This window comes from Papaver somniferum, chromosome 10 (genome assembly GCF_003573695.1).
Source record: "Papaver somniferum cultivar HN1 chromosome 10, ASM357369v1, whole genome shotgun sequence".
Taxonomy (NCBI): Eukaryota; Viridiplantae; Streptophyta; class Magnoliopsida; order Ranunculales; family Papaveraceae; genus Papaver; species Papaver somniferum.
In genome coordinates, this window is record NC_039367.1 from 6,757,272 (window position 1) to 6,781,680 (window position 24,409).

Below are 24,409 nucleotides of genomic sequence, written 5' to 3' on the forward strand. Positions count from 1 at the left end.
AATCTCCGTTTCAAAGTTTCCTTAAAATACAAGTCCTGGTAATCTTTTCTGCCTGCAGCATACTGAGTAAACAACGTATTGTCAGAACTATTTTACTCAATAAATCAGACGCAAACGTATTGTTGAAGCAAACCATCCATCTTATGCAAACATGAGTTTAAGCGATTTACACAAGACCGCTTCTCAGCAAACCAAACAAGTCAAAAATGGCTTACCTCTGCACAAATTCTACGAACAGTGGAGATGCTCTCAATAGAGTACAATCCTCTAGATGCATAACAACAGTTGCATCTCCTGGACTTCATGAGCACAGCTTAACCGAGATTCTCTACAAAAAGATAACCATATTTCATGCATCGAGTAAGAAGTCATATTTTTGGTACATTTTAAAAGTAACCAAACAATAAAAACTTCATGTCAAATAGAGAAATTAAGCTAGCAAGGCATTACTTTAACTCGAATGCAGAACCATTTCAAGCACAGATGTTCCACGCCCAGTCCGCGCAACCTAAACCAATATATACATCAGTATCATTGCTGAAATTTTACAAATGTTGATAAACTTGAAGTTCAATTACATTGTCCATTTCAAGAGATAGAGAAAGGAATTACCAATATTCTCTGAGATGATAAGCTTTTTCAAACAGGATATGACCGCTAAATCCATGACATGAATGTAATCTCGTACCTATACATCATAGAATGAAGACATTAGGGATAAAATTTCTTATATAAGAATTAAAAAACATCAAGAATATACGGGGGAAAAACCAACAGTTTCATTCTTACCGCACTTCCATCCTTGGTGGGATAGTCAGGACCATATACATTCAGCTCTGGCAACCTACCAACAGCTACTTGTTGGATATGTCTCTGCTGTGCAAAGAACAACAGCTGGCCATGACTTAGGATGTTGTTACATCCAATTCCAGTTGTCTTAGTCAGCAGAAAAATCAACAAGAAACATAATCAAAATCAAAACCATTTGAAATTATTAGCATATAAATTAGAACCAAAAAAACACAGTCAAGATACCTAAACTTCATCATCAACAATTCTAAACCAACACTACAATTAAAAACCCAATTTGAGCATCAACCCCAGAAGTTGACAACTACAAGTCTACCACTCCATTTGAGCAACAATCCCAGAATCTAACACAAGATACAGTCACTCATTTCGAAATTCCTCACTAAAATCCTCTCCAAACACTAACAATTCGTTAATCAAAATCAAATCAAGTTTTCCAATTACGTCAAATCAGTACATCAAAAATCAAGAAAACAACAGCCCTAACAAGAAAAACCCCTCAAATCAACCCAATCATACCAACATTGATAACTAAAAATCGAGAAGAAAAAAAAACCCAAAATTAAATGGTGTAAATAGAGATATAGATAGAAGGAGAAGAAATATCATCACCCACAAACAAACACAAACAGAAACAAATTAGACCAAAACCCTTAACCCGTAAAATTGGAAGAAAAAAAAAACACTCAAAATTAAATATGAAATTGAATATGAGTAGAAGAAACTGAATACTCACCAGAAGTGAGAGATTTAATCAATCCAGCTCTTCTACCTTTAAAATCTCCTGTTCAACAGATATCATTTAATTCTATCTAGTCGTACGAATTGTGATACTTGACTCCTTGGGAAATAATAGTATCTATCAGTCGATTTTATCCACGGTCATGGTCATATTTGTTATAACATATTTTCTTTGAGTTTTCTTTTTTAAATCAAAATACGTATTATCTGCATTTTTATTGATAATAATATTTGTATATTGTCTAGATTCGAGAAATAGATACTTATGTCAATTTTGAAGGATATCGAAATAATCTGATAAACATAGACTCAATGAGGGTATCTTATTTGTTGGCCTCACATTTGTAAAAATCTTCATTGGAATCCTAAATGTACCGATATTGGACACATTTTTCTTAATAACCTAATCGATTGAGTAGGAATCAACAATAAAACCCTGAATATATTGATGTTGGTCGTATTCTGCTTAACTACATAATAGATTGAATAAGAATCTTCAGCGGAATACTCAATGTTCAATGTTGTTAATATTCTACTTAGAGCAACTGCAGTCGTACGACTATACCCAAAGATCAAAGATCAAAAAACGGGACCAAATTTGAGTTTACTCTGTACTGTGACGCTACGGGATGAAGATCAAATTTGATCGAGCGGATAATTTAGTTACGTTTGAAGACGGGCGGATAATTCAGTTACGTTTGATTTGTGGGCGGAGATTTAAATTACGTTTGAGACAGGCGTAGGTTAAATTAACGCCTGACGACGGGCGTAAATATAAATTACGTTTCACGTGGGACGGGTTTTTAAATTACGCCCGTTTGTCAGGCGGATGATCATCTCACCATGCCAACGCACGTAAAATAAAATTACGCCTGGCGATAACACGTTTCTTTAGCACGTATACATACACACGGGCGGAAGCATTCTAGTACGCCTGAATGGGGCGGAAGCATTCTAGTACGCCTGAATGGGGCGGAAGCATTCTAGTACGCCTGCTAATGAGGCGTAAATTTTTTTTACGCCTATGTGGGACGTAAACGTAATTTAGATACGTATGATAAAACTAAAGATCAAATAGGCGTGATTTTAATGTCCGTTTCCATGATCATCTCAGCTGGGTGAAATATTTCCTCTCTAATGCGTCAATATGGTTGTGGCTAACTCTTTCCTATAATGTGTTCCACCCATTTTCCTCCATGTATAACTAAACGTTTGCATAGAACATTTGGTTCTTTCCCTGATACTATTTTTTTCTTGCCGAATACAAACGAATGATATGAAAATGTGAAAGGAATTCATCTGGTATATATAGGTATAAAATAAACCCGTTATTAACATTCAATTTCAAACGTTCGAAAGATATAAATATCTTACCAACGGTCAAAAATCTGCTACGCAATCTCCAACGCCAACGTTCGAAAAATTTATCATTCTAACGTTCGAAAATTTTCATTTCATGTTTCATAATTTTGCTGATAAGGCGTAAAAAAAAAGTCCGTTTGAGAGGGGCGGAATTTTGGTGTCCGCCCCAGAGAGGCGGAATTTTGGTGTCCGCCCCAGAGAGGCGGAATTTTGGTGTCCGCCTGGCAACGCGCGGAATTCTTTTGTCCGTCTCATCAGGCGTAAATTTATGTTACGCCCGCAACAAACGTAAATTTAAATTCCGCCCCACCAACATACGTAAATTTGGTTTACGCCCGTTAACAAGCGTACTTTAAATTTACGCCCAGCATCAAGCGTACTTTAAATTTACGCCCGACTATATTAGAATTTGGGATTTGGTCGCGACCATATTTGGTCTGGAATTTGATCTTTGGTCCAAATTTGATCTTTACTCCGTCCCACTGTGTTAGGATCTCATCCCATAAATTTGGTTATACTCGCCCACTGTGGATGCTCTTAACGACCTAGTCAACTGAGTATGAATCGTAAACGGAACACTTAACGTACTAATGTTGTCACGTTGGTTTGTAATGTAAATTTTTTTTTTGACCCCGTAGCATAAACGTCTTGGCTTCATCCCTGAAGCTACTTACCGTATGGTAAAAGGGCGATCAAACCTAATGCGCCATCTAAGGCCAGGAAAATATATACTCCCTCCTTTTTAAAAAGACTATCCGTTTTGATTTTGTCAAAATATTAAAGAGACCATAGTATTTTACTAGATTATCCTTAGTTAATTAATATTTTATTTTAATAAAATGCTAGCGATAAAAACTACCTAAAATCGTTAGGAGGATTATAAATACGAAACATAAAAGGAAAATTATAAGTTAATTAATTTATGGGGTATAAACTTTATAAGGAATTTAATTGTTGGAGTTAATCGGAATGAGAACCATGGTCTATCTCATGGTTATATCCCATGATATCGAAAAAAGTATATGAATACATCTTATGTTGATGATTTAAGTCAATATCATAGGTGTATCCAATGATATCAGAAGAATTTGATGGATCATGTGTCGACTTAGGTCAATCTTATAGTTATATGCCATGATATCGAGTGAATTCTATGAATACACCGTATGTTGATGACTTAGGTCAATAGCATAGGTAGATCCCATGATATTGAAAGATTACGATGGACCATATGTTGACTTAGGTCAATCTCATAGGTATATCCCATAATATCGGAAGAATTTGATGGATCATATGTCGACTCAGGTCAATCTCATGATCATATTCCATTATATCGAAAGAATTATATGGATAAATCGTTTGTTAACGACTCAGGTCAATCTCGCAGGTGTAATCTATAATATCGAAAGAGTACGATGGATCATATGTCGGTTTAGGTCAATCTCATAGTTATATCCCATACATCGAAAGAATTTTATGAATACATCATATATTGACTTAGATCAATCTCACAGGTAAGATAGGTAAGATGTCTTTGAGTCTATATGCGTCGGATTATTTCGATATACAAATATTATTATTAATAAAATATAGATAATACTCCCCTTGTCCCTATTATAAAGGCGGAATATTGGATTTTTCTAGTCCCACTAAATAGGCGTAATTCAAACTCCGGAAAGACTTTTAACATACATACCTTTATTTATGTTGTATGGGAAATTATAATGAGGATAATACAGAGGGTACAAACAGGAAAAAACATAAAAATTTATGAAAACCAAACAATTTCTTAATTGAATTTCACCTTCTCCGCCTATATATTAGGGATGGAAGGATTTGTATTTTGACGAACAACAAAAGGGGGGGGGGGGGAGATATGTACGACCGAAGGATTAGGGTTTGTTTGAGGTTTCGGGGAATATTCCGAAGGAATCTTACCTGTAAATGGAAGGATTCATCGTTCTTATTAAGTTTCCGACTTATAGTAGTTTACTCCCGGCTAGGTTTCGATCTTGGAGCCAGGGTGTGCATACAATATGCCAGAATAGGGTTTGGTTAAGGTTTAGGGGAATCTTCCGAAGGAATCTTACCTGTAAATGGATGGATTCATCGTTCTTACCAAGTTTCCGACTTATAGTAGTCCACTCCTAGCCAGGTTTCGATCTCAGAGCCAGGGTATGTATACAATATGCCTGAATATGGTTTGTTTAAGGTTTAGGGAATATTCCGAAGGAATCTTACCTGTAAATGGATGGATTAATCATTCTTACCAAGTTTCCGACTTATAGTAGTCCACTCACGACCAACTTTCGATATCGGAGCCAGGGTATGAATACAATATGCCAGAATATGGTTTGTTTAAGGTTTCCGGGGAATATCCCGAAGGAATCTTACCTGCAAATGGATGTATTCATCGCTCTTACCAAGTTTTCGACTTATAATAGTCCACTCACGGTCAGGTTTCGATCTCAGAGCTAGTGTATGCATACAATATGCCAGAATAGGGTTTGTTTAAAGTTTCAGATAATATTCTAATGGAATCTTACCTGTAATGGATGGATTAATCGTTCTTACCAAGTTTCCGACTTATAATAGTCCACTCCCGGCCAGGTTTCGATCTCGGAGCTAAGTTATGCATACAATATGTCAAAATAGGGTTTGTTTAAGGTTTCAGGGAATATTTCGAAGGAATCTTATCTGTAAAATGGATGGATTCATCGTTCTTACCAAGTTTATGACTTATGGTAGTCCACTCACGGCCAAATTTCGATCTCGGGGCTAGGTTATGCATACAATATGCCAGAATATGGTTTGTTTAAGGTTTCAAAGAATATTCCGAAAGAAGCTTATCTGTAAATGGATGGATTCATCATTCTTACCAAGTTTCCGACTTATAGTAGTATACTAACGGCCAGGTTTCGATCTCGGATCTAGGGTATGTATACAATATGCTAGAATAGGGTTTGTTTAAGGTTTCGAGGAATATTCCGAAGGAATCTTATATGTAAATGGATTGATTCATCGTTCTTATTAAGATTTCGACTTATAGTAGTCCACTCCTGGCTAGGTTTCGATCTCAGAGCCAGGGTATGCATACAACATGCCTGAATATGGTTTGTTTAAGGTTTCGGGGAATATTCCGAAGGAATCGTACCTGTAAATGGATGTATTCATCGTTTTGAGTCTTCTGACCAAGTTTCCGACTTATAGTAGTCCACTCACGGCCAGGTTTCGATCTCGGAGCCAGGGTATGCATATAATATGCTAAAATAGGGTTCGTTTAAGGTTTCAGAGAACATTCCAATGAAAACTTACCTGTAAATGGATTGATTCATCGTTCTTACCAAGTTTCTGACTTATAGTAGTCCACTCCCGGCCAGGTTTCGATCTCGGAGCACTAGTGGAAAATGGAATTTTTAAGTCTGATTGGGCTTTATAAGAAAGACTACCCTAGGCATTCTTTTTATATTGGGCTTTCAAAAATAGACCTATCCATAATGAAAATATGGAAAAGTAAATCTAGTTTCCAAAACAGACTTAATGCCATGGATTAGTTTAGGGAATAAAATACTCTGTGGATTTCGGATAAGTATGCCGAAGGAAATTGTTTCTGTAGTATGAGTTTTAGGCGGGAGTTATCTGGGTTTTTCCTTCCAGAAATAAGGGTCAGATATAGTCCTCGAAAAATGTCGACGGTGATGATGAAACCTCCTCGTTTATAATGAAATATCTTCTCCTTTTTTATACAGATATATCTAACCCTTTCTCGTTTTTGTTTTTATCAGTTTCAGACAACTATTTTCTCCAGTTTAGAGCTCTAGAGAAAAAACTCAGATGATGATCTGAAAGATAAGATAATTACTCTTTTTTACCTCTAACGATTTAACTTTTTTTGATTTCCTCTCCCGATTTAATCGCCCACCTAACTTTTATTTTCGTTTGGTCCGTGTACCACATGTGCGCTGCATAGTGGTGTATTTCTCTGGTGTATAAATGCGGTGTCTCGGTAGCATTTTCGTTTTGGGATCCAAATTTCCCTCCCACTAGACCGCCCAAAATTTCATTGCTTATTCCAAAATTTCATTGCTTATTCCAAAATTTCATTTGGTCACGTGTCATTACATGGATTTTTCTGTGTCAGGTTATTTTTGGCCCACGCTGAGTATGGCCAAGAAATCTGAAGTGAGCGGCCGGATGGAGATACCTTATCTCTTTCTTTTTATCACTTTAACTTTACCTCACAGGCTCACACATCTCCCTCTCACCTCTTGTATCTCCCTTTATTCTCTTCCCTTATCGTAACTAAAAAAACCCTAGCTGTTTCTCCCCAAGAACAAAGGGGTTGAATTATTAATCGAATAAGAAATCTCAAACCATGACTAAATCATGTCTTTATATTATTATTTTGGTTCTAAAACCAATTTCATCTTCATCTAAACTCAGAAGTAAGTAGTGGTTGAAGTAATTTCTTTCCATCTCAGAAAATCCGATAATTGATTATCCAGAATTGAAGAGATGGATGGAAATAGAGGAGCTAATCTAAGAACAGTAGAAGAAGTGATTTTAAAGGTAGAAGAGCTGAAATACTTTAATCTCTCACTTCTGGTGAGTATTCAGTTTCTTCTACTCATATTCAATTTCATATTTAATTTTGAGTGTTTTTTTCTTCTTCCAATTTTACGGGTTAAGGGTTTTGGTCTAATTTGTTTCTGTTTGTGTTTGTTTGTGGGTGATGATATTTCTTCTCCTTGTATCTATATCTCTATTTACACTATTTTTGTGAATTTTGGGCAATTTTTTTTTAATTTTTTTTTTTCTCGATTTTGGTTATCAATGTTGGTATGATTAGTAGATTTAGGTTGATTTGAGGGGTTTTTCATGTTAGGGATTTTGTTTTCGTGATTTTTTGATGTTCTGATTTGACCGAATTATAAAACTTGATTTGATTTTGATTAAAGAATTGTTAGTGTTTGAAGAGGATTTTAGTGTGTGGTTTCAAAATGAATGACTGTATGTTGTGTTAAATTATGAGATTGTAGTTGAATTCTGGGACTATTGCTCATATGGAGTTGTAGTAGTCAACTTCTTGGATTGATGCTTAAATTGGCTTTTTAATTGATCCTGTTAAGCCTTGGCACACCCTAAATTAGTTAGCCTTCTGTTTGATTTCCCTGGAGGGATTCTAGTACTGATTACTTAAGAATGGACTTGTAATATTTTAGTTCGAGCATAGCCTTCTGTTTGATTTCCCTTGACACCAGAAGTATGTGTAACTTTTGGTTGCTGTCTGCAGAGATATGAATCACCATGTTGGTCTAGATTTTTTTATTTTTCCAGGATGATATAGTTTAGTTTTCTTGGCAGGGGTTTTCTTCCCTCTCCCTAGATTTTCATTGCATCAAACCCAAGGCCAAATAAAGTTTTCTTGTTCTTTTTCGGTTCTAGAGGCACTTAGTTTCGCAAGTCTATTTTTATACGAATTACTAGTTTGTGTAGAACATGACTATTCCAATAGAGTTACTACCAAACAATTGTCCGCTGCGCTATTTTTACTGATTGTGATTTCCATTCTTTTTGCAGAGAGCTGCTCAAGAAGCCTGTTGTACTTGATAAGAAGTCAGTTCAATTTCCCAATCCTTGATGTGGAGTTGTTTCTGGCGCTCATCTGTTAACTTTATGGAGAGACTTTTTTAACTAAGATTGTTCATCAGAAATATGCTTGAGGTATATCATAACTTGCTGATACTTTTGCTCTTTACTCATTTGTCACTTTAATAGTTATGATGTGAGTTGGTGTATATGACATGATATTTTTCTTTTCTTAGTATTACCAGAACGACGCTTGAAATGATTAGGAGGGATTTGCTCACTGGACATGGGCACCTTACCTTCTATGGTAACTAGTTTAAAATCCTGCTATGAAGAGGATTGATGGTGGCAAGGTATTCCTTGCTTTACTTATAAACTTTTAAGCATAACATGATACTTTTGTGCATTTGCACTTCCCACTTGTACAATTTATGGATTCAGTTTGTCTTTGTTCGTTCAGACTTTTGTTGATATCCATGTTTAGAAATTAACTTGCAATTTGCTGGATCATTATTTTCCAGTTGACGCATCTCCATCTCCAAGTTCTCGCCAACATATTTATTTTTGGCTAAATAATGTTTACCTTAAAATTTCAGTTGTTGTAGCTAATAGTGGCCTTGTTGATAATTGATTAGGTGACTGCTCGCATACTACAGTTTATGACTATTGGAAAGAATAGCACTCCACAAAAGGTAAATCTAGTTTGATTGTCTTAATCCAAATTGGTAATCTCATCTATTTCTGGAAAAAGATTTGTTTGAGATTAGCTACACCCATTAATGTGGTCAGTCATCTAATTACATTTTCTCATTAAACCATGTTTACAATCTTTTCTTACCATGTTCTTGGTCCTGTCCATTGCATCTGGACCCATATTCCTCGATCTGTGAGTAGTTGTGTAGTTAACATTTCAAGAATATCCAAATCAATTCACTTGTAGCTATGATAGGTAACAATTTGTTCTTATCACATGAATTCGGTGTATAAGTTTGGTGGTGGGAAGTGTTTTCGCTTTTTTCTTGCTTTTAACCAGTGCCATATTTATAGTCTCACTCTCATCACTGTGCACTAGGTGTTTTCACTTCCATTCTAACCTGAAAGTTCAGCTCTGGTCTTACGAATCATTATTTGAACACCTCTTAAAATCTTATTATCTCTTTATCTTCTTGTGTGTTTGACAGATTGTTACTGAATTTAATGTCGAGTACGCATAACCTGCATTTCAACTTGTAATTATTGAATTAGTTTCTTTTAGGCTTTTTAATTGGTTTGTACCTGATTTGCTAACATTTGGCTGTAGGGTTACTGAATGAAAACGTGTCCCCTTTTCCCATTTGTGTTTTATATGAAATTTTTATTTCATGATAGATATCTTTCATACATTATGGATGTGGCTACACCTACGGCTGATTGCCTCACCTTATTGTATGATTTATTATATCCAGTAAAAGTGAAGGGCAATGCCAAAAGCACTTTAAGTTATCGAGAGGTAATTATTATATGGGTTTTGTTATCTTGTGCATCCATGCACAAGATAAGAGCTAATCATTGGCATCGGGAATGATAAAATACAATAAAAAAAATATGAGAGATAGTGTATCTTGCATTGGAGAAGGTAATGTTTGCAGAAAAATTCAAAAAAACCATGAGCGTTTACCTTCTCCAATCCACGGATACGCACTCTCTCATATTTTTTTATTGTTTTTTTATCATTCCCAATGCCAATAATTGGTTGTTATCTTGTGCATCCATATTCATTTCATTATTTTTTTGCTTTTGGATGCATAATGTTTTCATTTCATTACTTTTTTGCTTTTGGTTTGTGAGACTAGTCTGTTACTAGATCTACCAAGTGAACCAAGAATTCTGGAATGTTACTTCTCCCATGAATCAGAATGTACACTGGAGGTTTACCAATGCACATACTACATAGTCAATCCTTGTGACCATTTCTGAAAGGTAATATCCCCTGTTGTTACTAAATTTCTGACCATTGTTGGCATTTCAAAGACAATGCTCTCTTTTGTTTTAGTATACGATATTCAAATTGAAATAGGTAAATAAATTTTGAACATTTTCTTGTTAGCACATAGATGAAAGAAGAAGAAGGACCAGAGTAGGAGAGATGGGCGAAGAAAAATATCCCATAGAGATGTTGAAGTTTGCTGAAGAGCAAGTCTATGCTAAAGGCTCTCGCTTCCCTTTCAAACTCAGGTCAAAACGTTGATTGCTTGCAAGTGCTTTTATCTACCAGTCGTTAGCTGTTGTCCCTTGTTTTACATGGTCAAATTTGGATGAAAAACAATTGTGTGGCATGGAAGGTGACACACACATGAAAGAGTGAATGTCTTTATGTCCGGAAAAGAAATAAAATTCGGAATAGTTATATTTTTTTCCTTCACGGAGATTGTGCAAATTAGATGTAATACCTTGGTTTTGGAGCAAGAAATTTTGGAGCTGCTTACATTCATGTGCAGTATCAAAATACAGTTTTACCACAATTAAATTGTGTTGACTCTTACCTAGATGTGAATGGTGTGCAAAATTTCTCCATGTATTTATATACAAAATTTCGGCTAAAGAGAAATTTTGAGTCATCCCTGGAAAGCCTCGGATGAATATGCAAAGCCTCCCTCCTTGCTTTATATACGTTCACATGCAGTGTTGTGTAGTCAACTATAATGTAACCAAAATCCAACACACATTTGCATATTGTCAGGTCATATCAGATAGGATAGTACAGTCTTTTTTCCCGGGAAACAGACTATACGTTTTTCTTTTGAGGGGAAAATGATTATGAGAGCAAGTAACATGGTGGAATCTATCCATCTTCCACGCTACCTCAGCCGTTGGAATTGTGGATGGAAGCGCAAGTGTAATGGTGGAATAATAGAAACGTCATTATTAATGGAGCTAAAAAAAACGCAATTAAGAATGAAGCTTTTTTTCAGCCGTTAGATTTCAACAATTCATTTTAAATTTATGGATAAAAAAAAACGCTATTCTTAATGGAGCTAAAAAAACGCAATTAAGAATGAAGTTTTTTTTTCAGCCGTTAGATTTCAACAACTCATTTTAAATCTACGGATAAAAAAAAACGAAATTAAGAATGGAGCTAAAAAAACGCAATTAAGCATTGAGCTTTTTTTCAGCCGTTAGATTTGAACCAACTCATTTTAAATCTACGGATAAAAAAAAACGTAATTTTTAATTACGTTTAACGCTATTCTTATTGGCGCTCAGATGGATTCCACGAGCCCTTCCACGAAACCGTGGAACCTTGCTTGGATTTTCTGTGGAAGACCCAACTTGAAAGCCACTAGACTTGACATTCCATGGTTTTTCCACACTTGGAATAGTTTGGATTCCACCATAAAACTTGCTCTCACTAGCTGACATGCAAGTGAGGTATCATAATTTGTTTCCTCAAGCGAAAGATTGAGATACATGTGAACTTTTTCGGGTCAACGCTAAAAAAATTCGTACATAGCTTGGATAAATCAAATGGGACCCAGTCTTAGTTATATTTTTTCGGCAGTGCTATTTGGCTCCCTAATCTCCATCTCCCTATTCTCCTCCTTACAATCTAAACCCCACATTAGGAAAATGGTGAACCCCATCTGAACCTGAATGCAAATCTCGATATGGATGTGGGGTTTACATTGTAGGGAGGAGAATAGGGAACCAACTAGCATTTCGGATATTTTTTCATGATTTACCATTACTAAAGTACAAAAGGGAACAGTCTCAGTTAGGTTTCAACAAGAAGTTGCAATATCCAGATATAAATGGAGGGAACTTGGAAATTTTGCCGCCAATAAAAATCCGAAACATATTTCTTTGCATTTCAAACTGCAAATATAAAAAATGGAGGGAAATTTGGAAACTTTGCCGCCAGTAAAAGCTTCCCAAACATGCTTATATCCATCGGATAGAATAGTAATCCGTATGATTTTTTATCTTGATAAAAAATGAAGGGAGAAGATTTGATACTTTAGATGTTTTGTCTAATTTTACAATGGAGTGGAAAGGCTACTTGGGATAAGAGAAAAAAAGACTGTAGCTTACAGAAAATCATCAATCACGAATTCATGAGAATCACAACTAGTGTTGCTAATAAACAAGATTGTTAACAGGGGGACGGATTTGTTTGGGTATACCAAATTACATATATAAGATAAAAACGCCATTCCAATGGGTTGGTACACCCCCATTAGCAGAGCCTTGCTAATAAAGGCATGTGACTTCCATCTTGTTTGTTTACAGCTGACTCGGCGTCTGGATCTGAGTCAACCTCTGATTCGGGCCGAGTCAGCAATCAGACCGTTTGTTTTGTATTTTGAGTCAGATCTGACTCGACTTACGATTCAGACATAACCCCTGACTCAGACCCATTTGAGTCAGGTAACAAAATACCCCTGATTCACGGGACCAAACCACTGACTCACGTTTTTTGAGTCAGATAAGTCAGATCTGACTCAAAACAAACATATTGAGTCAGATTCAGATGACTCAGGTGATTTCACTCAGATCCAGACGACTCAGATGAATCAAGAATAACCAAACATAATGTTCATCACCAGATTCACTATTTTTAATTACAAAAAGTGCAAACTATACCACAATTATTACTAAATTCGGCTAATTGTGCGTGCTCTAGTGGAATTTAAGGAAAATTATGCATATTGGAACAAATTGTCTTCACTTGTCCTACTAATGCCTGTGCACATATGAATATTGCCTGCATAATTTTATCTTATGCAAGTGGAAATTAAATACATACTCAAATTTTGTGCACATGCAAAATTTTCATTGAGAGAGAGAATTAAAAGAGAAACTATAGTGAGTATAATGATTAAAACAAGGGAGTAATTATAGCTTTGAATAGATAGAATTAAATTACCTATTGCTTAAATAAAATTATATATCCTGCAAATCGGGCGACAGATCTGAGTTAACTCAGTTTTAGTTTTTAAAAAAATTTCCACGATTTCTGATCTGTTTTCATGCAATAATCTTTTCTTTTGTTTAATTTTTGTTTCTAATGGTTACACTGATCTAAATTATCTTATTTGCTGTTCTGCTAATTTATGTTTTTGATACTAAAATTTGATTTTTATAAATCCATGAGTTGCTAATTCTTTTCTCCTTAATGTGTTTACAGTTTGTAATATCCCAACTGGTGTTTACCATGTTTGCTGGTGTGATTCAAGTGTTTGCAAAAGTTGTTATCATGCTTTTTGAAGCCATTGTGATTTCACAGTTTATCAATTCTGTTCTTCTGGGAAAATTTCTCCGCCGAGTCTCAACAACGATTTAGTGGTTTACAGGTTACCGGTTCCAAAAGAAATTCAAAATCCAAAAAAGCCGTTACAAACTAATTCTGTTAACCCTTCTCGTAATTATCGGTGGCAGTCACAACCTTTCTGTTAGCTTTCCTATTTTACTTCGTCCATTCAATAAGAATAATCAGTCAATTATTTTCTCTCAATTACAAGATTTCCGGATGAATATCTTTCAAAATTCAATCCGATCCCATGTTTTTATAGGGTTCTCTCTATTTAAAAGACTAAATCTAAGTTGTGTTATCAATACTGAATACACAAAAAATAAGTTCAAAGAAAACTTTCTTGCAACAATGGCTGAGGAAGGTGAGAAATCAATTAATAATTTAGCTGCAAAGTTTATGCAAGCAGCTTTGGATCTAGGTGATGTTGATGAAGTTGTATATCATCAGTCTGATGAAGCTGAAGAACAATCAGCTGAAGTTGAAGAAATTAGTCTTATTGGAAAGATAATAATAAAAGGAAAAATGGGTATCAAAAAAATTGAGAAGAATATTGGTTTAACATGGAGTTTCATTCCTGAAGGAGGAGTTAAAGTTTTTGAGTTAGATGATAATATCATAGAGTTTCAATTTCAAGACCATGATACTAAAAAGAAGATTTTTAACTCTCGTCCCTGGAGTATTAATGGGCTTCTCATTAATTTGAGGTTCAATAATTCTGGAATGATTTATCAAGAAATTGATTGGAGTAGGCAATGTTTCTGGATTCAAATAAAAAAGGTATTACCAGAGCATATGAATGTGAAGGCAATAACAAAGATTGGGAAGATACTGGGTGAAGTCTTAGCCATTGTTCCAGAAGATGGATTTCCAGCTGAGGATGAACATGTTAAAGCTTGTGTTCAAGTAGATATTAATTTTCCTTTAAGAAGAGGTGTGATGGCAAAAACAAATGCTGGTTCAACTCGTTGGATTAAATTTTTTTATGAGAAGCAGCCATGCAAGATATGTCCCAATTGTTATATTCTTAATCACAATAAGGATGTATGTAAGGCAGCTGCAGACTAGTTAACTAAGGCTCATGCTAAGCCTCATTATTTTGGGGAATTAAAGATTGGTGCTACAAAGCAGACTGTGATTGCTAGAGATGGGGAACAGATTCCTGCAATTATTCAGAAGAAGAACACTAAGGGGAAGGTCTTTGTTCCTCCTAAAGATGGATATGTGATTGGTTCTACATCTATAACTAGAGGAGATAAGGAAGATGATTTTTTGGATGAAAGACTTGGAAAAAGGCAGAGAAGTGAAAATCCAGATATTATTTTGAACATGAAAATGTTGCTGACAAACTTGTGGAATCACAGACAACTAACATAATCACAGCTAGGGAATTGCAAACTGGAAGCACCGTTGGAGCCAAGGTAACTCTTATTACTTTCTTTTCTTTAACCAAATTTTATTTCCTAGTTTTCAAAATGAAAATTATTTCTTGGAATGTGCAGGGTATTGCTGATAACTTTACCAAACAACAATTTCAAAACTTGGTTAAAACTCAAATCCTTGACTTCGTATTTCTTTGTGAAACTAAGATAGATGAGAGTAGAATGATATCAATTGCTCAGTCAATCCATTACCTCAACTATACTTGTATTGACAGAATTGGTATTGCTGGTGGTTTAATTCTTATGTGGAAGGATGGTATAGATGTGGAAATTATAGGATGTGAAAACAATATGATTCATGTTGTCATACATATAGATCCTAGCAAACCCAAAGCCCTATTTACTTTCATGTATGGTTCTACTTACTCTGAACCTAAGAAAATTCAATGGAATTTCTTGGCTGAATTCAGTAATGATGTTCAACAACCATGGTTAGTTATAGGAGATTTAAATTTCCATCTGGATAAGAATAATAACACTTCTGATAAATGGGTTCAAACAAAAGTTAATGATGCAGGTTTGCTTGATATTGGGTTTGATGGAAGAGATTACACTTAGACAAGTAACTCTTATAGAACTGAAAGTAGAAAGGCTAGATTATATATGACACTTAGCAATAATGATTGGGGTCTTAATTTTCCTTATGCTAAATTGCTTCATTTGAATTTCATTGTTTCTGATCACTGTCCTGTTTTGCTTATAACTGATCCTATTCCTAAGCATCTCTGGAGACCATTTAAGTTTTTTAGAACTTGGTTAGGTCATAATGGTTTCAAAGACCAACTTGATAATGCTTGGAATTTGGATTTTCAGGGTAGTCCTACTCTTCAACTAAAACAAAAGCAACATAGTGCTAGGATAGCTTTGTCACAATGAAATAAGATGGAATTTGGTGATATCCATAAAAATATTAAAAACCTTCAAGATAGTCTGGAAACTGTTCAAAATGAAGCCTTTTCTGACACTCAGCATGATAGAATTAAATTTTTTACTAATGAGCTTGAAAGATGGTATAAAATACAATCTGAATTCTATAGAGAAAATTTTAGAGATAAAACTGGTCTGGATCTGGATAATACTACTAGATTTTTCCATACTATGGTCAATAAAAGAATGCATTCTAATACCATTAATGTGCTTTGTGATTCTGATGGTAATTGGTTGAGGGATAAAACTGATATTAGTAATCTTCTTACTAGTCATTTTAGTAAAGTTGCTAGTACTTCCAATCCTGTTTTTACTAATAATGTTTTTGATGTGATTCCCAAAATTATTACTGAGTCTGATAATGCTATTCTGAATATTATTCCTACTGATTCTGAAATTGAGAGTGTTGTTAAGAGCATGCCTGCATGGAGCTCCCCTGGACCAGATGGGTTTCAAGCAGGTTTCTATCAATCTCAATGGCAACTTGTTGGTAAGGATATTATTGAAGTTGTGAAAAAAAAATTTCAATGTGGTCACATGGCTAGGAGTCTTAATAAAACTTATATTTCACTTATTTCTAAGTGTAAATGTCCTAAATTGCCTTCTGATTTTAGACCTATAGACCTGTGCAATGTTTCTTATAAGATCATATATAAGATTTTGGCTAATAGAATCAAGCCTTATTTGAAAAAACTGATTTCTCCTTACCAAGCTGCTTTTGTCCCAGGTAGAGCAATTCATGACAATATCATTATTTCTCATGAAATCTATGAAACATAAGGAAGGATATTCTGGTACTATGACTCTTAAACTTGATCTGTCAAAAGCTTTTGACAGACTTGAATGGAATTTTCTAAATGAGATTTTACTGAAATTTGGTTTCAGTACTGATTTTTGTAATCTTATCATGCAATGTGTTACTACTACCAGTATTAGTGTTTTATTTAATAGTTCTCCTTGCAATCAATTTGAGCCTACTAGGGGAATAAGACAAGGAGATCCTTTATCTCCTTATCTTTTTATCTTGGCCATGGAATATCTTTCTAGGTCTCTATTAATTTCTGTGACTAATAAAACTATAGCTGGTGTTAAAGTCTCTAGGAAAGCTCCAGCTATCTCTCATTTGCTTTTTGCAGATGTCATTCTCATATTTGGTCAAGCTGATATGCAACATGTTATTGAAATTTTGAAGCTTTTGCAGAATTTTGGTACTTTATCTGGTCAAATGCTAAACTTTGATAAGTCTTGTGTTTATTTTAGCCATAATCTAAACCCTGAATACTGTGAATTTCTTGCTGGAGATCTTCAAATGTCTGTTGTTACTGATTCTGAGAAATATTTAGGTGCACCTTTATTGCTAGGACACTCTAAGTTGAAATCTGTTGATCCTATTGTACAATCTTTTGAGGCTAGATTTAAAAATTATGTGAGTATCACCTTAAATCAATCTGGTAGGTCCACTTTGATAAAATCTGTTTTGAATTCTTTGCCAACTTATCAAATGGCTTGCTTTAAAATTCCTACAACTTTGCTTAGTAAACTTGATTCTCTTCAGCTTAATTTTTGGTGGGGTCATAAGAGAGGTAAAGGCATCAAATTTGTAGCTTGGGATAGTATTAATCAAGCAAAAGAGTTAGGAGGCTTAATAATGCTCTCATTTGCAAGTTAGTTTGGAAAATTATCACAAATGATGGGGAATTGTGGGTGCAAATTTTGAGTACTAAATATTTTAAAGATTGTAGCATTCTTCATTTAGGCATGCTCAATTAAAATTGTTCCTGGATTTGGAGGGGCATTTATAAATGTATTGATATTATAAAAGATAACAGTTTATGGGCTATTGGGTGTGGTACCAGAACTAAAATTTGGCTTGATAGCTGGGTTATTGGACTTGATCATCCACCTATTCCTGCTGAAGGTCTGGTGAACACTGTTTCATATACTTATGTTTCTGATATTTGTATAGAGAACACTAGATTCTGGAATGTTCACTTAATCTATTATCTGTTTGACAAAGATTGTGCTGAAAAAATTATTAATATGTCTGTGCCTGCTACTGGTAAGGATAATCTTATTTGGTTGCCTGATAGAAAGGGTTAATTCAGTGTTAAAAGTGTCTACAATGTGTTGAATAAAGGAACTAACATTATTTGCTATCACATTTGGCGCCCCTCTAATGGAACATGCCGCCCCTATAACATGGTTGAAAAAAATGCAAAAGAGGGGGTCATAATCCCAACCAGTTTAATTAAATAATAAAATTGAAAGCAGGGATAAAGAAAACTCCATTGGACAGAGACAACTCAACAGTACAGTAATATTAATTAAAATTAAAAGGAGTTAGGTTACAATTCTTCGTGGGTATGTGGTGGTCACGGAATCATGAAATAAAATTTGACTAATAAAAGATGGGATTGACTGGTCCCATATTTTAGTTGATAAATTCTCCATTTGACTTCTACCTGCTGCTTGATTGGCTAACCCGTCCGCCGCTTGATTTCCTTCCTTGTAGTTATGCTGAATATCCGCCTGCGGGATTTGTCGAAATTTGATTTTTATTTCCTTTGGTTGGATGCCCTTCCTTGTTTGAATTGTACTCCTAGATAGATTGAAGGTTTTGAAGTAGCCGACATATTAAAGAATTGTTGAATTTCGTTTAATTTGGTCGGGTCTAGTGTTGGGTGATGGATGATTACTGATTTAGAAGTATTAATTATCTGCCCCACATATGTGCTATATGAGTGCAGTAGGGTTTTAAGGCGTTGGTTACTATGATTGGAAGTTTTGTATGTGATTAGTAAGTCATCCGCATACATTAAATGAACAATGGGTGGTGTTTTTTTTTTTTTTTTGATATGTTGAGCCCCGAACTGACTTTTGATTTTGGAAGCTTTCCATCCCCGTTCCTAGGTTTTGTCTTTCATGTTTATTTTGTATTTTTTTTGCTGGGCAGGTGGTAACCCTTTTCAAACCCTATAGACAATACAAATAAGTATATATTAGTTTATAATGATCGAAAGTGCAAGGAGGACAGGGGTTGCGGCAGTGTGGCTTCCACACTTTGGTGGCACATCCTAGTGCAAGGAGGACAGGGGTTCAAATTTCTAAGATTTTTCTTCCATAAAAGGAACACTCCACTACTTATGCTCCGGATGTCCACATATTGAATTTTCTGATGTATACACATCGGGTGATCACACCAATTTTTTGTTTAGGGCGTAACCAAAGTTAGGAAAACATAAAACACAGTCTGTCTCGTTCTTAAATTTAAATAGGGTATTAATGTTTTCTTAAATTCTAACGATGAGGTACAAAAATTAATAGATAATGTAACTCGCCCTAGAAAGCTGATATGACACAGATACGTTGCATTTTTTGTGAAAAGCGAGTAGGAGGTATACCTCGTTAGCACGCTACAACTCATCTTGTAAATAAAATACTAGAAAAGATTAAAGGTAAGTCATGTTTTGTCTTTCATGTTTATTTTGTATTTGTTTTTGCAGGGCAGGTGGTAACCGTTTTCAAATCCTTCAAACAGTACAAATAAGTATATATAGGTTCATAATGACCGAAAGTTGGTTGCGACGTTGTGGCTTCCACTCTTTGGTGGCACATCCTAGTGCAAGGAGGACAGGGGTTCAAATTTTTACGTTTTTTCTTCCATAAAAGGAACATTCCACTACTTATGCTTCGGATGTCCACATATTGAATTTTCTGATGTGTACACATCGGGTGACCACACCAATTTTTTGTTTGGGGCATAACCAATATTAGGAAATCATAAAAGACGGTCTGACTCGCTCTTAAATTTAAACAGGCTATAGTGTTTTCATAGATTCTAACGATGAGGTAAAATAAATACATAAATAATGTAACTCGTCTTGGAAAACTGATTTGACACAGATACGGTGCATTTTTTGTGAAAAGCGAGTAAGAGGTATACCTTGTTAGCAAGCTACGACTTATCTTGTAAATAAGATACTAGAAAAGATTAAACGTAAGTCATGTTTTGTCTTTCATGTTTATTTTGTATTTGTTTTTGCAGGGCAGGTGGTAACTGTTTTCAAACCCTTTAGAATGTACAAATAAGTATATATAAGTTCATAATGACCGAAAGTTGGTTGCGGCGTTGTGGCTTCCACTCTTTAGAGGCGCATCTTGTAATTAAAATACTAGAAAAGGTTAAAGGTAAGTCATGTTTTGTCTTTCATGTTTATTTTGTATTTGTTTTTGCATTAAAAGGAATATTCCACTATTTATGTTCCGGATGTCCACATATTGAATTTTCTGATGTGTACACATCGGGTGATCACACCAATGTTTTGTTTAGGGCGTAACCAATGTTGGGAAAATATAAAACACGGCCTGACTCTTTCTTAAATTTAAATAGGGTGTAATGTTTCCATATATTCTAACGATGAGGTACAAAAATAAATAAATAATGTATCTCGTCTTGGAAAGCTGATTTGACACAGGTTCGGTGCATTTTTTGTGAAAAGAGAGTAGGAGGGATACCTTGTTAGCACGCTACAACTCATCTTGTAAATAAAATAGTAGAAAAGAATAAAGGTAAGACATGTTTTGTCTTTCATGTTTATTTTGTATTTGTTTTTGCAGGGCAGGTGGTAACCGTTTTCAAATCCTTTAGACAATACAAATAAGTATATATAAGTTCATAATGACCGAAAGTTGGTTGCGACGTTGTGGTTTCACTCTTTAGAGGCGTATCTTGTAAATAAAAGGTTAAAGGTAAGTCATGTCTTGTCTTTCATGTTTATTTTGTATTTTTTTTGCATTAAAAGGAATATTCCAATATTTATGCTCCGGATATCCACGTATTGAATTTTCTGATGTGTACACATCGGGTGATCACGCCAATTTTTTGTTTGGGGCGTAACCAATGTTGGGAAAACATAAAACACGGCCTGACTCGTTCTTAAATTTAAATAGGTATAATTTTTTCATAGATTATAACGATGAGGTACAAAAATAAATAAATAATGTAACTCACCTTGGAAAGCTGATTTGACACAGATACAATGCATTTTTTGTGAAACGATGAAAAAGAAACAAAGAATGATACATAATACTTTATGTAGCCATTTTTGGCTTATGCATCAACTTATTTTCAATTTCAACTAATAAAACGATGTACTCCCCCGTATCAAGAAAAGTGATACTTTCACTTTAGATACAATTTTCAAAAATTGAATGCATAGCCATTATGTAAACCACCAGAAATGCTGCATAACACATTATGCAGTCATATTTTGATTTATGCATCGGATAAGTTTTCGTTTTTGGAAAAATGATATTTTCACCCTTATAAAAAAAATGATATATTCACTCCGTCTTATACTTTTGCATCTAGTATAACACATATAAATGGGTCCAATGGAAAATAAATAATCATGGCTAGGCTAGTGGTTGCTGCAGAGAAATAGCACGTGAGGCTAGAATAGAAAACAAACCTTTGGCTCTTAGGCATGCATGTGATGTGACTACACCACTAGGGATGCACAGAACCGAACCGTAACCGCGGACCGAACCGATAACCGCAGAAACCGAACCGTAACCGCACCGAACCGATAATCCAATGGTCGGTTACGGTTTAAATTTTAATAACCGTTAGATCTTCGGTTAGACCAACGGTTTCACCCATTAACCGCACCGAACCGAACTGTATTAACCGATGATTGATATCCATTGATTTATAATGCTATAAGATCTTAGCCGTCTATCCTCATTATATATTTAACTTATATCTAACCCTAAAACTAAATCACTCTTCTCTTTTCTTCTTCACTTCTTAGCAGCAACTCTTCCCTCTATCAGTTGCACCACAATCACCAGATTCACCACCTCTTTTTCCTTATTCTTTTCTTTTTCTTCCTTCCTCCCTCTTCTTCTTCTTCTGTTTTCGTTACTTTTTCTTCTCCTTTTCAACATACACCACCATCAACTGCTACACCATCATCTCCACCACCACCACCTGATACATTACCATCAACTGCTACACCATCGTCACGAGTACCACCACAAGCTACACCACCAGCACAAGCACCACCACCTTTTAATTGGTGAAAAATCAAAGATTAATAGAATTTTAGGGTTCAAAAATTGGTTTTTTTTTTGTCTTAATGTCTAATTAGTTAACTTTATGGGTTTCAATTCTTATTTTTGTAGTTGGTGTGTTGAATCAACTGTTGATGGATGTTTATTTGATTGGATTTGTTTCATGTAATCTGAAGAAATTGCAGATTTGAAGAATATATTAGAACTTTAGGGTTCTTAAAAATCCATATTTTAGTTCTATTTATCTTTTGATTGGAATCTTTGTACTGGGTTTCTTTGAATTTATGAAATTGAGACGGGGCTATTGAATTTTTTTTTTCTTCCTGTTGGATCGGTTAAAAACCGTAGAAACTGGCAAAAAAAGCCGAAATAATTGGATCGGTTAAAAACCGAACCGAAAATAGAAAACTTCGGCTATGGTTTCAAATCTGAAAACCGCAGTGTACACGGTTAGTTCAACGGTTTTATACATAACCGCACCGAACCGCACCGTGTGCAGGCCTATACACTACTACTGTCAGTCTTTTCTTTAATTACAACAAAAATTGTCAATTGGACCAGCACCCTGTTAGGGGAACAAACATCAAATCATGTTTGTTATTTTCTCGAGGGATTTGTTAACTTGTATTCCAGGATATACGTTAAGAATCATTTATTACACAAGATTTTATCTTGGATTTGGTAATTGTTTATTGAAATGACAAGAATATCGGGAAATTGAGTCACATTTATCAGTGAAACAAAAGTTCCTGTTTTACCCTTATTTCACGGATGATGAAACTTTTTTGTCGTACACACACTCTAGCTTCTTTTTGTTGCCGCTCCCATTACTTACTTACTTTTTTATTGTATTTGAAGGGTTAAATTAAAATACTCTATAGCCATTCGACGTCTTCCCTCTTTGCTCAAAAAAATCAAAAGCATCAAAATCTGACGTATCTTCATGATTAATAGTGAGGCCTCGTAAAAATGCTTCAAAAAAATAATCAAGATCAAAATTTTGATTTGTATCTTCACTGTACATAGACCCTTTCTTTAATGATAAAATTCCAAATTGTTAAGCAAATATCATTACTAAGTTTGGAGAACTATACTTAGAAAGAAATAAAATTAAAAATGAGAAAGATCAGTAAAAAAATTAATGAAACCCAAAAGAGTTAGGGTTTTAAGATCTTGAAACTAAATATTTACCATTCATACTAACCAAAAAATATTGTAAATCAAAGTTTTTCTAAAATTAGTTGTATTTTCCATTGATTAAGACAGCGGGTCCCACTGTAATTAATGACTAAACACATAATATATTAATAAACTTTGAGGGTAATTGTGTAAATTGATCACTATTTATTATAACAGATTTATTATTAATGATTATTTCGTTGTTAGCATAAAAAAGTGGGAAAAATAAGATAAAAGTGTATCATTAAATGCTCCTTAATCTGTATACGGGTATATAAATTAAAAGAAATAAAATATATACTTTTTTATTTATGTTTACGGGACAGTAGCTCCTCTCTCTCTTCTATTTCATTGACACTGTTGTGTATTCATTGAATTAATTTAGTACTTGAATTGAACTAATGAAGCAGTAGAAGAGACAATGGAACTTTGTTCTGTTTTCATTTCTAATTCATTTTCTTGAAGTACATATTACACTGGCCGAATAGGCTATTTATAGCCAACATTCCAAGCATGGTATATAGTATAAGGAGGACACGTATTTACCTTGGGTCAATGTGTAGGATTATGAGACAATCTTTAAGGGCTAAGTAGATAAATTCGTTTATCTTTATCCCAAGTATGTGGGCCCTATTTGACTCGTCAATGGTGGTTATCCACCAAGTCACCGACTTTAGAATACTCCCCTTGGATGACCACCATTTTAAGATCGTTGCCTCATTAAAATCTTGCCAGAAAAATATGATGGGATAAAAACTGGTCTAAAGAAAAGTACAATCTTCGTAGCCTCAAAATGGTGTCAGTCATGTCAAAGTTGTCCGGGAAAAACCGTATGGACAAAAACCCGAACACTTAAAGCTCCAAATGAGGTTGGTCACTTCGATGAATCTCTTCCTTTATCGAAACAGCGCCAGGAAAACCATTTAGGACAAAACCTGAGCTTAAAATGAGGGTCACGAAAAATTGTCTTTGACAAAACGGTACCAGGAAAACCACT

The 24,409-nt window shown here is 34.8% G+C and overlaps 1 long non-coding RNA gene across 8 annotated transcripts; it reads left to right on the top strand.

Moving 5' to 3' along the window:
* Window positions 1-7,008: 7,008 nt before the first annotated feature.
* LOC113317954 lies at window positions 7,009-11,023 on the top strand. Of its 8 annotated transcripts, none has more exons than XR_003344148.1 (6): window positions 7,126-7,518; window positions 8,494-8,637; window positions 8,739-8,855; window positions 9,138-9,991; window positions 10,335-10,461; window positions 10,589-11,023. It is a non-coding gene; the product is annotated as an uncharacterized LOC113317954 (long non-coding RNA). The 8 variants fall into 8 exon arrangements; XR_003344149.1 differs by having other exon boundaries at window positions 7,128-7,518; window positions 10,596-11,023; XR_003344145.1 differs by having other exon boundaries at window positions 7,009-7,518; window positions 9,138-10,461.
* The last annotated feature ends 13,386 nt before the right edge of the window (window positions 11,024-24,409 follow it).